This window comes from Panthera onca, chromosome B2 (assembly GCF_046562875.1).
Source record: "Panthera onca isolate mPanOnc1 chromosome B2, mPanOnc1 haplotype 2, whole genome shotgun sequence".
Taxonomy (NCBI): domain Eukaryota; kingdom Metazoa; phylum Chordata; class Mammalia; order Carnivora; family Felidae; genus Panthera; species Panthera onca.
In genome coordinates, this window is record NC_138343.1 from 56130797 (window position 1) to 56145660 (window position 14864).

The 14864-nt window shown below is 35.9% G+C and overlaps 1 long non-coding RNA gene across 2 annotated transcripts; it reads left to right on the plus strand.

Annotated features, from left to right (window-relative positions):
* Positions 1-11: 11 nt before the first annotated feature.
* On the plus strand, positions 12-12497 carry LOC132667237 (uncharacterized). 2 transcript variants are annotated; one of them, XR_009605053.2, is made up of 6 exons: positions 12-385; positions 859-944; positions 1322-1442; positions 3014-3099; positions 11313-11411; positions 11497-12497. It is a non-coding gene; the product is annotated as an uncharacterized LOC132667237 (long non-coding RNA). The 2 variants fall into 2 exon arrangements; XR_009605052.3 differs by lacking the exon at positions 859-944 and having other exon boundaries at positions 25-385; positions 11497-12495.
* Positions 12498-14864: the final 2367 nt, after the last annotated feature.

The following is a 14864-nucleotide window of genomic DNA, read 5'->3' on the forward strand; positions in this document are numbered from 1 at the left end:
CTTAACTGGAGAGGCGGGAACAGGGAGCGCCCCACCTCCGCCAACCATTCATTGGTGGCGGCGCATCGAGAGGCTGGGCCCCCGCGAAAGCTGCGGACTCTCATTGGGCCGCGCGGCACGTCGGATCGCCTGACTGGCAGGAGGCAGCTGCAGAGGGGAGGGGAGCGCAGAAGGTGCAGAAGCTTTCTTCTTGCAGCCCAAGCTTTCCCTGGTTATTAGGCATGCCCAGTTGTGTGGAGCACTCCGTCTTCGGCTGAGGTGCGGTGAAAGGAGAGAGCGGGAAAAACACCCGTTTAGCAGAGAAGCTCGGGTCCAAGACAGCAAGGGAGATGAAGATGAAGACTGAGCGGCTGAGGGAATGAGAAAGCACCAGGGAAAGTATCAGGTAGACGGGACTTCACCTGCGTCCCTAAGGTACAGGTGTCCCCCTCTCCATCGTGCAGCTCAGACGCACTCCAGTGTGCAAGAATCAGCAGCGCACCGGGTCTGGAAATATCATGAAGACTGCTTGTGATCGGCGGCTGATATTTCCAATGAGCCTGACCTACATCTCGGAGACGCAGCAGGATGTTCATTGATAAACAAAGCGGCTCTGGGGCGATATTGTACAGCAACATGCTTCCAGTGTACAATCATTAGCGTATTGACTTAGTCCTGGTTTCCTTCCCATCCATCCCGCCTCCCCTAATCCCTATCTATAGGAAAGGTTCTGGGAGGGGCCTGAATTTTAAAACTAAAAAAGCGATATAATCAGTTAACTAGAGTTTGTGAAGGAATTGGGAAAACAGTGGAAGAAGGAAGAGTCCAGAAAATAGGTAACCACGGTTGCTCTAATTTCCCCCTTTCTCCTTATTTTAGATGTGACAGTGCGTTTCACCAGGTGCTGTGGCTGAGCTACTTTGTATCTATCCCACCTCTATTTAAAGGAGAGTTAAACCCTGCAGGTATCACCAACACTGGAAGCAGTGCCCATCCGTAATAATGGAGCCTGAAAATGCAGCTTGCATGCTTCAAGTGTTACAAAACAATCTTTCCACCGTCTTTTTTCAGACACATTCGTTTTCCAATTTGCCTCTCCTCCACTGTTTTCAGTGTAGAAGAATGGGGGCTAATTTCCCTACAAATAAAGCATGCTAAAACTTTTCCAAGTTCTCCTACTGTATTCAAATCTTTTCATTATTTTTCAAGATAAGGTTGGGAGAATATCTTTCACTTATATAATTTTTAAAATCTCAATGTGACTTCACATCCATTATCTCACTTTGCCTTCACAGAAGCACTCTGGAAAACATGGTATGAGTATTGCTTTCTCTCTTTGTAGGTATGGAAATGAAGGCGGAGACGGAGAAGTTCAGTGACCCAGAAGTAACAAATACAATCTCCTTGGCGCCATCCATGTTCATCCCACCCAGAAGCTGAGTGTATGTTACCATGGGGCCATGGTAAGGGAATATGTGGCTAACAAATGTGATAGGACTGTTAAAAGTTCATGACATAAGCTGTGATGACTTTGTGATATCAAATTTCATGATGCTGATAATTTTGTTTTCTGACAGTAGGAAAAAACATCACATTTCTTTAGGAATTTTTTTTTTTTTTTTAATCAAGAGCTTTCCTATGTAAAAACCTAACACCTTAAAAGAGTCTGTGCTCCCAATAATGTTTTTTTCTCTAGGTGTATAAAAGTATCTTCTGATAGAGGGATGGGTGAGATGCATGAAGGTAGTCAAAAGGTACAAACTTGCAATGATAAAATAAACAAGTCCTGGGATGTAATGTATAGCCTGATGACTGTAGTTAATAATGCTGTATTATATATTTAAAAGTTACTAAGGGATAGATCTTAAAAATTCTCATTGCAAGAAAAAAAAATGTTCAAAGCTTATAACTAGTTCATGCTAAAGTTGAGATTAAAATTAGAGTCCACTCAGCACCATTTAGCTCAGACTGCACTGCTTTAGCCTACCTTTTTGTACATTAAATATTTAGCTTATTTATGTATATATGTATTCAATAAGTGTTTATTGAATATCAAAAGGAGCTAGCCTATCAGAAAGATTATTTTCTAATGGGGAAAGAAAAATAAAACTAAATGCACAAGAGAACTGGTAATTGCTAATTGCTGACTGCAGTAAAGCCCAAGAGGGGACCAAGCAAGGAGTTAAAAAATATAATGCAAGGAAAGACCTTTTTTTTTTTTTTTTTGCAAGGTAGACTTGCAGTCTTGCTAAGGAGTTGACATTTAATGAAAAACCTAATGGAAAAGAAGAATCTATCTGTGTAAAATGAACAGAGCAAAGCATTCCAGGCAGATGAATTTGCCCATGCAAAAGCCATGTGACTAAAAAGAATTTGCCTATCCTCAGAACTGACTGGAGTCTATGTGACTGCAATGTTCTGGGTGAGAAAAGAAAAATATTAAAGGTGAGGGATGGAAGGGGACAAAATACCTAAGATTTGATGGTTGGAAAATAACTCAGATTTAATTTTAAGTGTTAGGGGGACCACAAAGGATTGTCATCACTCTGTATGTATGTGCTTCTCAAATGATCTCTTCTGGTTCATATTTTCAAAGAAGTTAAAATGTAGAATTAAGGATATGTGTAGAGAGTACTTGTCATTTTAGATGAGTGTGGCTAGGATGTTTCATAGTTGAAGGAAGTTGTGCATTCTGCACCTGGTTTGCTACAGAGACATGAAGGGAAACGTGCCACCAATCTTCAGAGAGGTAGCCAGGAACTACTATAGCAACGGAAGGTAGATAAGATGCTAACCACAGCTAATAAATTGTAAATATTTTGGAATGAATATAAATTAGAAAAATTATTGCGCAATAATTACAACTGCATCTTGCATTGTAGCATGTCAAGAGATTAAAAGCCTATGACGTTGAGAGGGACATGTACAAACGTGATTTCACGAATCAGAAAGATGCAGTAACTCTTGCTATGTTCAGCAACAGCAATTACATTATTCATCGACAGGTTTTTTTTTTTTTCTTCCATGATTAAAGGTGCACTAAGAAGATAGTATGGAGATCTGTCCGAGGGCTGATTTTATTATACAATGTCTCTGGATATCCAGGTCATTATAAATATGGTAAGCTAACTTTTACTTTTAGTTATTATCAAAAAGATTTATAATTTTATTTTCCCAGGTAAACTCTCAACAAATGCCTAAAAATATATTCTAACAGAAATAAAAGTGTTAATGTAGCTTTAAAACGATTTTTTTTTTTTTTTTTTAGTGAATGCTAACCTAATCTTTAGGATCATTTGTGTATTTAGCACATGACGGACATATAAAATAACAACATACACACTACATTGACCCTTAAAAAATCAGTATGCTTCAGAATTGACTCGAAGGTACTGCCTGTTTCCAAACAGGATATGACTGAATAAAGGCAAATTTTTCAACTACCCTATGCATACACTTATCCAGCATCAGATCTATGTGTTTTAAATAAATGACTCTATGTCACTGTGTATTCTCCATTTATTTCGCATATAAATATTTTATAGATATAATTATTTAGTGGATATTCTCAGAGTAACATTATTAATGCAAAAATTGAATAAACATAAATGTAAATAAATTGAGATCCTTCTATAGATGATTGTGGAATAGAATATTATGTCCCAATACATGAATAAATTACAACTACTGATAAGCCCTCTTCTTCTGATGGTGTAAATAACTTAACCAAAATTACCATTGAATTGATTTGTGTATCTTAGAAAATATATATCCCATTTTCAATATGAGTTCTAGTCCTGACAAAAACATTTTAAGATATTTCATTTACTGTACTATTATTTCAATGATAGTATATTATGGAAAATTTTGCACCAACTAAATTTGGTTTTGAAGGATGATCAAGGTATGTGCTGTAGAATATGTCCTGCAGTTATGTACAAACTGTGTATTCAATACTTTCACAAACCCTTATAAGAAAGGCCAAGTTAAAGGGCATTTACTCAGGCTTATTTTTGCAGACTAACAAAAAGTGCCCAAATGGTATTATTAAATAAAACACACAATTTTTATTTCAGAGTTCTCATCAACTTTAGGGATACCTCACCAGCCTAACTACTTACTCCAAGGATTTAGTAGAAGACACAAACAATAAGAATCATGGGTTAATAAAATTATAGTAGCTCAATAATTTATGTAATGATAATGGAGACTTAAGGCATTAGTATTTACTAAAGTTTCTAATGTGTTGGTGCCTAGGATAGAGTATAATAAAGGCCCAAAATATTTACTGACATATTTTCACCTAGTGAAGACTCTGGCAGAGCCCACTAATAAAAGGTGCTGGTTTAATATTTCTATTTATTTTAGTTTCACTAACTAGATAATTGAAATCAGTTCCAGTTTCCTTTTTCACTTCCATGATATATTTTAGGGTTTCCAGGAAGGAAGAAGGGAATTGAGACTTGTCTGTGAAATAACCAATAGCAGAAGTAGCATGTGCCATGAGAAATCTCATATGTAATGCTTTATGAGCTAGAATGTATACTATATGCTAATATGCCACAGCACAAAATGAAAATTCACCACTCAAAGCTGGTCTATGTATATACAGGGGAAAAGTGTTTTCTGATTGGGAAGCTTTCAAATTAGCATATTGGATTTAAGCTGACACAAATGTATAACTAAAGGACAGCAGAAAAGAGAGAACAGAAGTGATATATGTTGAGAGCCTACTCTTGTGTTTGGAATACTGCTTTTTTGAATCCTCACAAGTATAAGGAGGGAAGGCCAAGAACTGCAAAAGACCCCAAATATCCAAACCAATATTGAAAAAGAAATAGAGAGTTGGAGGACTCACATTTCTTGGTTTCAAAACTTACTACAAAGCTACAGTAATCATAAAAGTGTCTACTTGCATAAGTATTGACAGATAATGGAATACAGATAATGAAATAGAATTGAGAATCCATAGGAAAGTTATATATTTAAGGCCAAGTGATTTTCAAAAAAGATGCCAAGACCATTCAAAGAGGAAAGAATAGTCTCTTCAGCAAATGGTGCTGGGACAATTGTATATCTAAATGCAAAAGAATGAAGGTGGACCCCATCTCACACTATATACAAAAATTACCCTAAAATGGATCAACAGCCTAAGTATAAGATGTAAAGCTATAAAACCCTTAGAAGAAAACATAGAGGTAAATCCTCATGAGCTTGGATTGGCAGTGGAGTCTTAGATATGACACCAAAAACACATGCAACAAAAGAAAAAATAGATGAATTGCACTTCATCCAAATTAAAAACTTTTGTGCATCAAAGTACATTTGACTATCCAAAAATGAAAAGACAATTTATAGAATGAGAGGAAATATTTACAAATAATATCTAATAAAGGCCTTGTATCCAGAATATATAAAGAACTCTCACAACTCATCAACAAAAAGACAACCCAATTTAGAATATTGGCAAAGGACTTGAATAAACATTTCTCCAAAGAAGATACACAAATGGCCAACAAGCATATGAAAAGATGCTCAACTGCATTGATCATCAGAAAAATGAAAATCAAAATTACAGTAAGTACAACATCATACCCACTACAATGATTACTATTTCAAAAAAAAGGAAAATAATGTTTTCGCAATGATATGAAGAAACTGGAATTCTCATACATTGCTGATGGGAGCATAAAATGGTTCAGTAGTTTGATAACTTCTCAAAATTTAAGCATAAAATTATCATATAACCCAACAATTCCACTCCTAAGGGTATATGCAAAGGAATAGAAAACTGGTACTCCAACAAATACATATACTCATACATTTATTGAAGCATCATTCACAAAAGTCATAAGATGGAAACAGCCCAAATTCATCATTCATTGGATGGATTAACAAAATGTGATATATCCATACAATGGAATACAATTCAGCCACAAGAGAAATGAGGTACTGATATGTGTTACAATGCAGACAAACTGTGAAAATGTTACACTAGATAAAGATAGATGCAAAAATTCATATAGTGTATGAATCCATTTACTTGAAATAGCCAGAACAAATAAATCCATAGATTCAGAATGTAGACTGAAAGAGATGTCAGTATTTGAGGGGAGGTGGAAATGGGAGTGACTGCTTAATGGGAATGGGTTTCCTTTTGGAATGAGAAAAATGTTTTTCAACTGGATGGAAGTGGTGTTTACAACACATTGTGAATCTACTAAATGTCACTGAATTGTTCACTTTAAAACAGTTAATTTTGTTATGTGAATTTCAGCTAAACAAAATAAAAATGTAGAATATTTTTTTAAAATTTTTTAACATTTATTTATTTGGGGGGGGGAGGGGCCAAGAGAGAAGGAGACAGAAGATCCAAAGCACTCCAAGCTGACAGCAGAGAGCCTGACATAGGGCTTGAACCCACAAACTGCAAGATTATGACCTGAGCCGATGTCGGAAGCTTAACTGACTAAGCCACCCAAGCACCCCTGGAATAAATTTGTAAAAATAAGTATAGAAGCAGAAAATGCTGCTGTAAGACCTCAAGTTTGGAAATATGTAGAATGCATCTTTATTTCACTTACTGATGGAGATTCCAGGGCTAATAAATCCCCCACGTTGTTCACTTTTTTCTGGTTAAACACTGTTCTCTTTCATTCAATTCTTTTCTCAAAGTCACTACACAATGATATAGCAGAATTGGAGGTTTACTTAGTTGAAAGGGATTTATGCTTGTGTGTGTACATGTATAAAGAATAAAGAACTTAACTTCATTCATGACATCAAGCTACGCTTGCTAATTACATGAGAGGACTTGGAAAGTTTCAGGTATTTCTTAAAAAATATAATAGAAATGCAAATAGGACGGCAGCATAATCTGGTCAAATTGACCAGGGAGTTGAAATTTTAAAGGAGTGAAATCAATCTTGTGTTCATTGGGCACCAAATAACTTGAGACTTTTAGGAGCAAGCAGCATTATGGAAATGAAAAATAAATAAAATAAACAAGTCTATCAGTAATTTCCAATTTAATCTTAATTTGCTCTAAACCAAGAATAGACAAATACTTTAGGCCCATAATATTTATTAAATATTGGTTCCTTAGAAACCTAGCTCATCAAAAGCTACTTACACAGCAAATCAACCACGAAGAATTTTTTAAATAGATTTCACCGCAAATAGACATTCGGTAAATTTTGTTTGGATCTAAACTTGTTCTCCTATTTAATTAAAAGATTCTCAAAAATTTTTTGCCCTGAGTACCAATTAAGTAATCCAATTCTTCAACAAAATGTTGAAGCCTTACCGCACTCACTCACTATACACATGGGCGCATGTGTACAGACGCACACTTTATCCTTCTCGCTTGTTAATTGTAAGTTTCTTCATGCAGCTTTCTGTTGGCCTCATCTGTCCACTTTCTGGCGAGCTAAACCAAAACAATCATAATCTAACTCTGCAGGCAGAGGTCTGGGACTAGGAGTGTGATCCTGACACTTCTAAGAAGCAGACAGGAGCAGAGCCCTAAGGAAATACCAGAGACATTAACAAGCAGGAAGGCTCACCATTCTAGAGTAACTAGATTTCACTATCCATCTCTCCTGATTTGGGGAATTCCCTTAGGAACAGGTAGATGAGATAAGACACATATATATTCATTTGCCCTTAAGAGAAGTATATCAATCAGGCACCTGGGTGTCTCGGTTAATCGGCCAACTTTGGTTCAGGTCATGATCTCATGGTTCATGAATTCAAGCCCCGGGTCAGGCTCTGTGCTGACAGCTCAGAGCCTGGAGCCTGCTTTGGATTCTGTGTCTCCCTCTCTCTCTGCCCCTCCCCTACTCGCACTCTGTGTTTCTCGAAAATAAGTAAATGTTTAAAAAAGAGAACTATATCAATACCAGTCATTTATGTAATTCTTACTATAAGCCAGACTTACATCAGTTTTTATATTACTTATCTACTATGCAATGAGTCAAGAATTTAGCGACTTATACGAATAAACCTTGGTTATATTACACAATTTACGAGGTTCAGGAATCTGGGGTTAATTTAACTGGGTGGTTCTGGCTTAAGATCTAATGAGGGTGCAATCAAAATTTTGCCTAATGCTGGAGTCATCTGAAGGCGTGGCTAAGATACAGCACTCATCCAACATAGCTGTTGGCCAATGGCCTCATATTACCACAGATTTAGTATCTTAAGACAACAAAAAGTCATTATCTTATAGTTTTGTAGTTCAGAAGCTTCACATGGGTCTCACTGGGTTAAAATATATGTATGCCATCAATGCTGTCTTTATACCATTTTTATGGGAGGTCTGTCTTTTCCATATTCTTTCTTTATCTTTAAAGACAGCAACAGCAGATTGCATCCTTCTCACATTGCATTACTCTGACCTCTCTACTTCCCTCTCTACTTTCGAGGACCCTGATAATTTCATTGAGCCTACTTATATTATCTAGAGTGGTCTCCCTATTTTAAGGTCAGCTGATTAACAATCTTAATTCCATCTGCAGTTGTGGGAGGCTGTATAACGCCCCCCTCAAATGCCCATGTCCTCATTCCCAGAGCTTGTGACTATGTTACCTTACATGGAAAAGGAAACTTTGCAAATGTAATTAAGTGAAGGACCTTGAAATGACAAGATTATTCTGGATTATACAGATGGGGACCTGGCATCATCACAAAATGGAGGCATGGGGGTCTGAGAAAAAAAGAGAAAGGGAGAGACAGAGACAGAGAGACAGACGTAGAGAAAGATAGGGAGGAGAGGGAAGGAAATTAATAGAGAGGGAGATAAAGGAAGGAAGAAAAAGAAGAGAAAGAGATAATGAGGAGAGCAAGAGAGAAATGTGAAGCTGTTTTTCTGAAAATGGAAGAAGAAGCCACCAGCCAAAGAATGTGGCCTCTAGAAGACTAAAAAAGACAAGGAAACAGATTTTGTTCTAGAGCCTTCAGAAACAATGCAGCCCCACAGACCCATTTTATACCTCCGACCTCCAAAACTATAAAATAATAAAGTTGTATTGTTTTGAGCTACTAAATTTGTGGTATATTGTTACAATATACTAATTCAGTGCAATCCTGACATATTCACAGGGTCGTGGGATTAGGTTGTAGACATAGATGGGAGGCCATTATTCTGCCTACCACAGCATCCATATTTTTAGGCACATGAATTTCTAAGTATACATTCCTGTAATTATAGTGGTCAATGAAGAATGGTCTTCTATTTAAATGAAAATAATTTTCATGCATGATGATGTCCATTATTTCAAAACTGTATTGACTTGCTGGTGGCAGGGTAATGGTTTTCAAAAGCTTTTTCCTTTCTTAAAATTCTCTGATAAATTCCCCATAAAAAGAAAAAATTATTTCTACAAAGCAGCCAAATGGAAATGTGACTGAGCTCAAAATATATAATATTCTCCCATGAATACTAATACATCCTTTCATTAAAAATAAAATACAGCTCAGCTAAAAGTATTGGCAGTGCACTGTTTCACCAATGTTTATGGAGTGTTCTTTGGCATAAGTTAAAAAAAAATGTACTAAAGTCTCAAAGATGCCTTGTAGAAAGTAAAATGAGAGGAAATTTTAATTTCCTACAAGGGAAACCAAAAGAACAAGTAAAACCAGATCAATGATGAAAAAAAATAGAGAAAATCCAAATGGTACACCCACATCATGTGACAGAAAATCTTTAAATAAAACTAATCAAAGTACAGGCTAGAATAGCTAAGAGCACTGAGAATAATCTAATGTTATTCAAGATAAACATTGATTTCAATTAGTTTTCTATATTCAACACTGAAGGCAAAAGTGTCATTCAGGGAAAGGCAAAACAAGATATTGCTATTGACAATTAAACACAAACCAAGTTTAAGAGATGTTTAGGATTGACAAACTTTCATAAGGTATTCAGGGACACTTAATCCAACTAGATTGATTTCTAGGGAAAATATGTGATTTTATATTCAGTAGAATCATATACATTATTGTACAGGCAAAAGGCTTTTAATGTATTTTTACATCCTTACAAACAATTACAGCAGCAGACAGGGCACTTTATAAGGCCTTCATGAATTTAATCCCTATATTTTTGTGCCTGGACTTGCAGAGAGGTCTTCAAGTCTTTATTCACCAACGTGATTGCAAAAGCTATTCAGACTATTTTCTTGGAAGGCAATGTCTAAACATGAATTAAAACTTTTGGATTCAACCTTTTTCATTTTCACCTGGAAAGCTGAATCTGGTGAAGATAGATTTTAAAACATTATTTCAAATCAGAGCATTTTAAGAACAATTCTGATTGTTTGCATATTTGAGATAAAGTCTAGCTCAATGGGTATTTGTTGAACTGAATGTATTTCTTCTGAACTGTAACTGAGACAAGAAAAATGGAAAAATGACTAATAGAAAGATGAATGCCAAACCACCAATCATTCCATAAAAATACTGGCATCCCTGGGTATTGAAAAGAATTTACATTTCCATCTCCTTTCCTTAATCCTTCCCTTCTTTCCTTCCTTTTTTCCCCTTTATAATGCTGATTGAGTGTCTACTATGTCCAGGCATTGTACACTGAGGTAAAAGAAATATGGTCCTCACTTTCATAAGGCTTTCAGACTCGTGGATAAAGTAAGCAGATAGAAATCAAACAAGAAAAAAATAGATAAGTGTCATTGGTAGTTAGTGTTATGAAGGGAAAATTTGAGTCTTCTGAGAAAGAACAGGGGGTTGACAGAAGGAGGCAGATTTGTTTGGATTATCAGGAAGATGTATCAAAAAAAGTGATATTAGGGGCACTTGGGTGGTTCAGTCAGTTGAGTGTCAGACTGCAAAGCTCATTTCATGATCTCGCAGATCGTGGGTTTGAGCCCTGCATCGGGCTCTGTGCTGACAGGAGCCTGCTTCCGATTCTGTGTCTCCCTCTCTCTCTCTTCCCCTACCCCATTCACACTCTGTCTATCTCTCTCCCTCAAAAATAAATAATTTTAAGTGATATTGAAGTAAAATGTGAAAGATAAGGAGTTATCCAGGGGAGGAATGGAGTTAGGACCCTCTAGGCAGAGAACATGGTATGTGCTAAGACCAGGCAGTGGGAGAAAGTTTAGTGTAACCTTAGATAACTGAAGGCATACGAGAAGTATACTGCAATGTTACAGTGAGAGGCAGACAAGAACCAGATAAAAATTTTAGCTGGTCACACTGATTCAAAGATATTTTACAGGACCTCTTGTAAGTAGTAGGCCATGGGATTAATTTCCGCCCAAAGTTATACAAACTTATGTATCACATGCAATTTTTTCCCTCTTTCCTTTAAACAGAAGAAACATCCTTCTCCCTTCTTTCCTCCATGTGCTCCTTGTGATGACTGGAGCTCTAGCAGTCATCATGGACCATGAGCTTGAGAATCATACCAAATGGTGAGTGGGAAGGACTTAGGTTCTCTAACAGCTTCATAGAAACATCATACCATCTCTGGATTACTTAATTCTACATTTATTTTAGGAAAGGCACACAACAAACTTTTTGAAGCAATGATTTTTGGGCGGATTTCTGTTATTGCAGCCAATACCTAATGCAGGAGACTGGTGTAATCAAATAAGAGATAGCAATAGCCTGTACTATCATGATAGTGGATATGGAGAGAAAAGGACATGTTCAAGATGTATTTTGAAGGTCGAGAACAAAGGAGTTAACAATAGACTGGATATGGCAGGGTGAGGGAAATAGAAATGTCAAAAATTAATCCAAGATAAGTGACCTGAACCACCACGAACAACCATTTGATAGATGGTGTCATCATTACTGAATGGGGACAAACTGAAGAGGCAAGACTTGAGAAGAAATAAAGACTTCACTTTGGATATATTTCAGAAATATGAAGTCCTTCCATCATATTTGTTTTAAGTCTGTGCTAAATCTATGAAGCAATGTATATATACCTTCAGAAATGAAGGTATTCACTAAATTCATCATAACATTCATAATTAATCATAATTTCACCAGAAGATCTATAACCAATGAGTTTAGGGATTCTCACTGAACCTGAGCTGTTTCTTTTTTTATTTTTTTTCCTTTATCTTACTCATAAGTAGATTAAGTTGCAGTGCAAACATGCCATTTCCTTTTGGTTGTTATGTATTCTAGAGGAAAAAAGAGAACACCCAAACAGGACCTATATTTAAACCAGAAGCTTCTCTCATTTTTCTCTAAAGGGAATACTAATGTTTTTGAAAGCTAGTGATTTACAATGTTATCTAATTCAAACCTTAGTCATAGGGCTTGTCATCATCATTTTCCAGATGGGTAACTTAGAGAAGTTAAGAAATGTCACCAAGGTTACAAAGCTGGAATAAAGCAGAACAAAAATTCAAAGCTAATCTGCCACATCCCGAGGTCTGTGTTCCTACTGCTAAAAATTGCTTCTCTCTTGCATGTTCATCCTATAAATAAAGCCAAACAGATTCCAAGATACTGTCTTCATGCTAATTAATTATAACAATGAAACTTCCTTTTGCAAATATATTTACATATTTATCCATACATATTTATGTATGTACACTCTGAACATTTTCTAATAAAGAACAATATATAAAGAGTTCAACCAGAGTAGAGCTTCTCATGAGAAACCCTATATCTCTTGGTCGCCCCTGGCATTGATTAAATTGAAGTTAAAAAAATTATAATTTAGTTCCATCTTCAGACAGTCCATTATCAAAGCATAATGCCTTTTAAATGAGTTGAAAGAAAAGCCCATAGGCAGTAAAAAGTAGTAAAATCAGGAATGATAGTCTAGTGTGTGATATTTAAATGAGAAGTAAGAGGAGTAAATAAAAGGGCACTGCCAATTCGAGCCAGGAGAAATTACAATACATCCACCGGGGAAAAGGGTGGAATACGTTTTTATGGAAAAAATAATAATTTAGTGATATGGGCAATTCTTTCCCCTAGAAAATACCCTTCTTTTCCCTTAGGAAATGTCCTTCATTTTAAAATAAAATAAAGAAAATTATCATAATTTTCTTTATCATAACAATTATTCAGTATCCAGGAGTTTAGTTATTTTACTATCCACATAGTGTAAACCATCATGCAAATTGTTTGTCCTAAGTGTTAGAATCAAAGGGAAAGGGGTTATATAAAAACACAAACTATATAATGTTTACAGTCATTGGAAACTCATATGAAAGAATTTGCACTTGATTGATAAGTAGATACAAAAGAGAAATTAATAGTGTCTTACCTCAAGGAGTTCTCTTCTCAGTGAAAGTAATATATATATAAATGGGGGTGTATGTATATGTACATGTATATGCATATATATATATATGTATGTATATATATATAACAGTATTTAAGTAAAGGCTCTCATTATAGGTATGCTATATTTTTTTTTTAATTTTTTTAATGTTTATTTATTTTTGAGAGAGACAAAGCATGAGCAGCGGAAGGGCAGAGAGACAGGAAGATACAGAATCTGAAACAGGCTCCAGGCTCTGAGCTGTCAGCACAGAGTCACATGTGGGGCTTGAATTCACGAACCGTGAGATCCTGACCTGAGTTGAAGTCAGTTGCTTAGACGACTGAGCCACCCAGGCACCCCATGTATGCTGTATTTCTAAATCAGTAAGACAAGCTTCACTGCTTACGAACTTACTTGGTATATAGAGTTCACTACTAATGGTTTGTGAGAGGAATAAACAAATATTTAATATACATATAGATTATATTTCGTTATAAGTGGTCTTCAATTTGCACTCAGTTGGCATGTTTGAACATAGTATATTGACTACCCAATCATTTTAAGCTTTAAATGAAGATTTTCCAGCTGACTACCGAACAATTAGAGCAACACTTTACCCCGTCCTCATTCGGTACTTTTCCTTCTCAGTGATGTTTCCTAACTTATTTTGGGCTTCATCAGGCCACCCTCCTTCTAGTCTATGCCCCTTTTAAATCAGGAAACTGTCCACTTTCAGTGACAGGCGATTTTTCTCTGGAGTCTTCTTTCTTTGCTGTCTCCAAATCACTTGGGCAAGTTCCTGTCTTGATTCTCTCAGGTGTTGGAATAGATAAGACCGGACAATGGCTCGCCACCTGGGGGTTCCCAAGTTACCTGCTTGAACAAAGGTTAGTATCCCTAGCCCTCTTCCGAATTTAACCCCTGGTTTGTCCAATCTTGCCCCAAAACTTCCAGATAGGCACTTTTTTTTTTTTTGGTATATTAGAAGTTACATTACTGTTTGATGTCAATTTTACATTTAAAAAGTATAGTCCTAGTAATATCTTTTTCTTAATAAAGACTTTTCTCCAACTTTCCACTTTTTCTATTAATTTATCTTATTAATAACTTTTTTTTTTCAACAGCAAGCATTTGTTTCTTAGTTCTGGAGGCCGGAAGTCTAAGATGAAGGTGCCGACAGATCTGGTATCTGATGAGATATACGTTTTTCCTAAAATAACTGTATCTTACAGAATGTATTATTTTGATCAAAACAGAAATTGCAATATTTTTTCAAATAAATAGTTAGAGCTTACTGCTATTTTAAGTGTATTTTAATGCATTGGGAAAAGAAATAAACTTTAAAAGACTTCTGTAAAAGTGAAATTAGTGTACATAAACACTACTTTTAAGTATGGTGGCAATTTAAGGCCAATAGCTATTTTAAAAATTTTTTGTACTTGTCTGGCATTTGGACATATTTTTCTTCTAGTGCCAAAAAACTGCCTAATTGAAAATATAGAAATACATTTTAAAACCTCAATGAAAAGTAATTTTTAATTTAAAATTAAGTTTGTTGGGGTTCTTCAGTGGTTCAGTCGGTTGAGCGTTCGACTTTGGCTCAGGTTATGATCTCACAGCTCATGAGTTC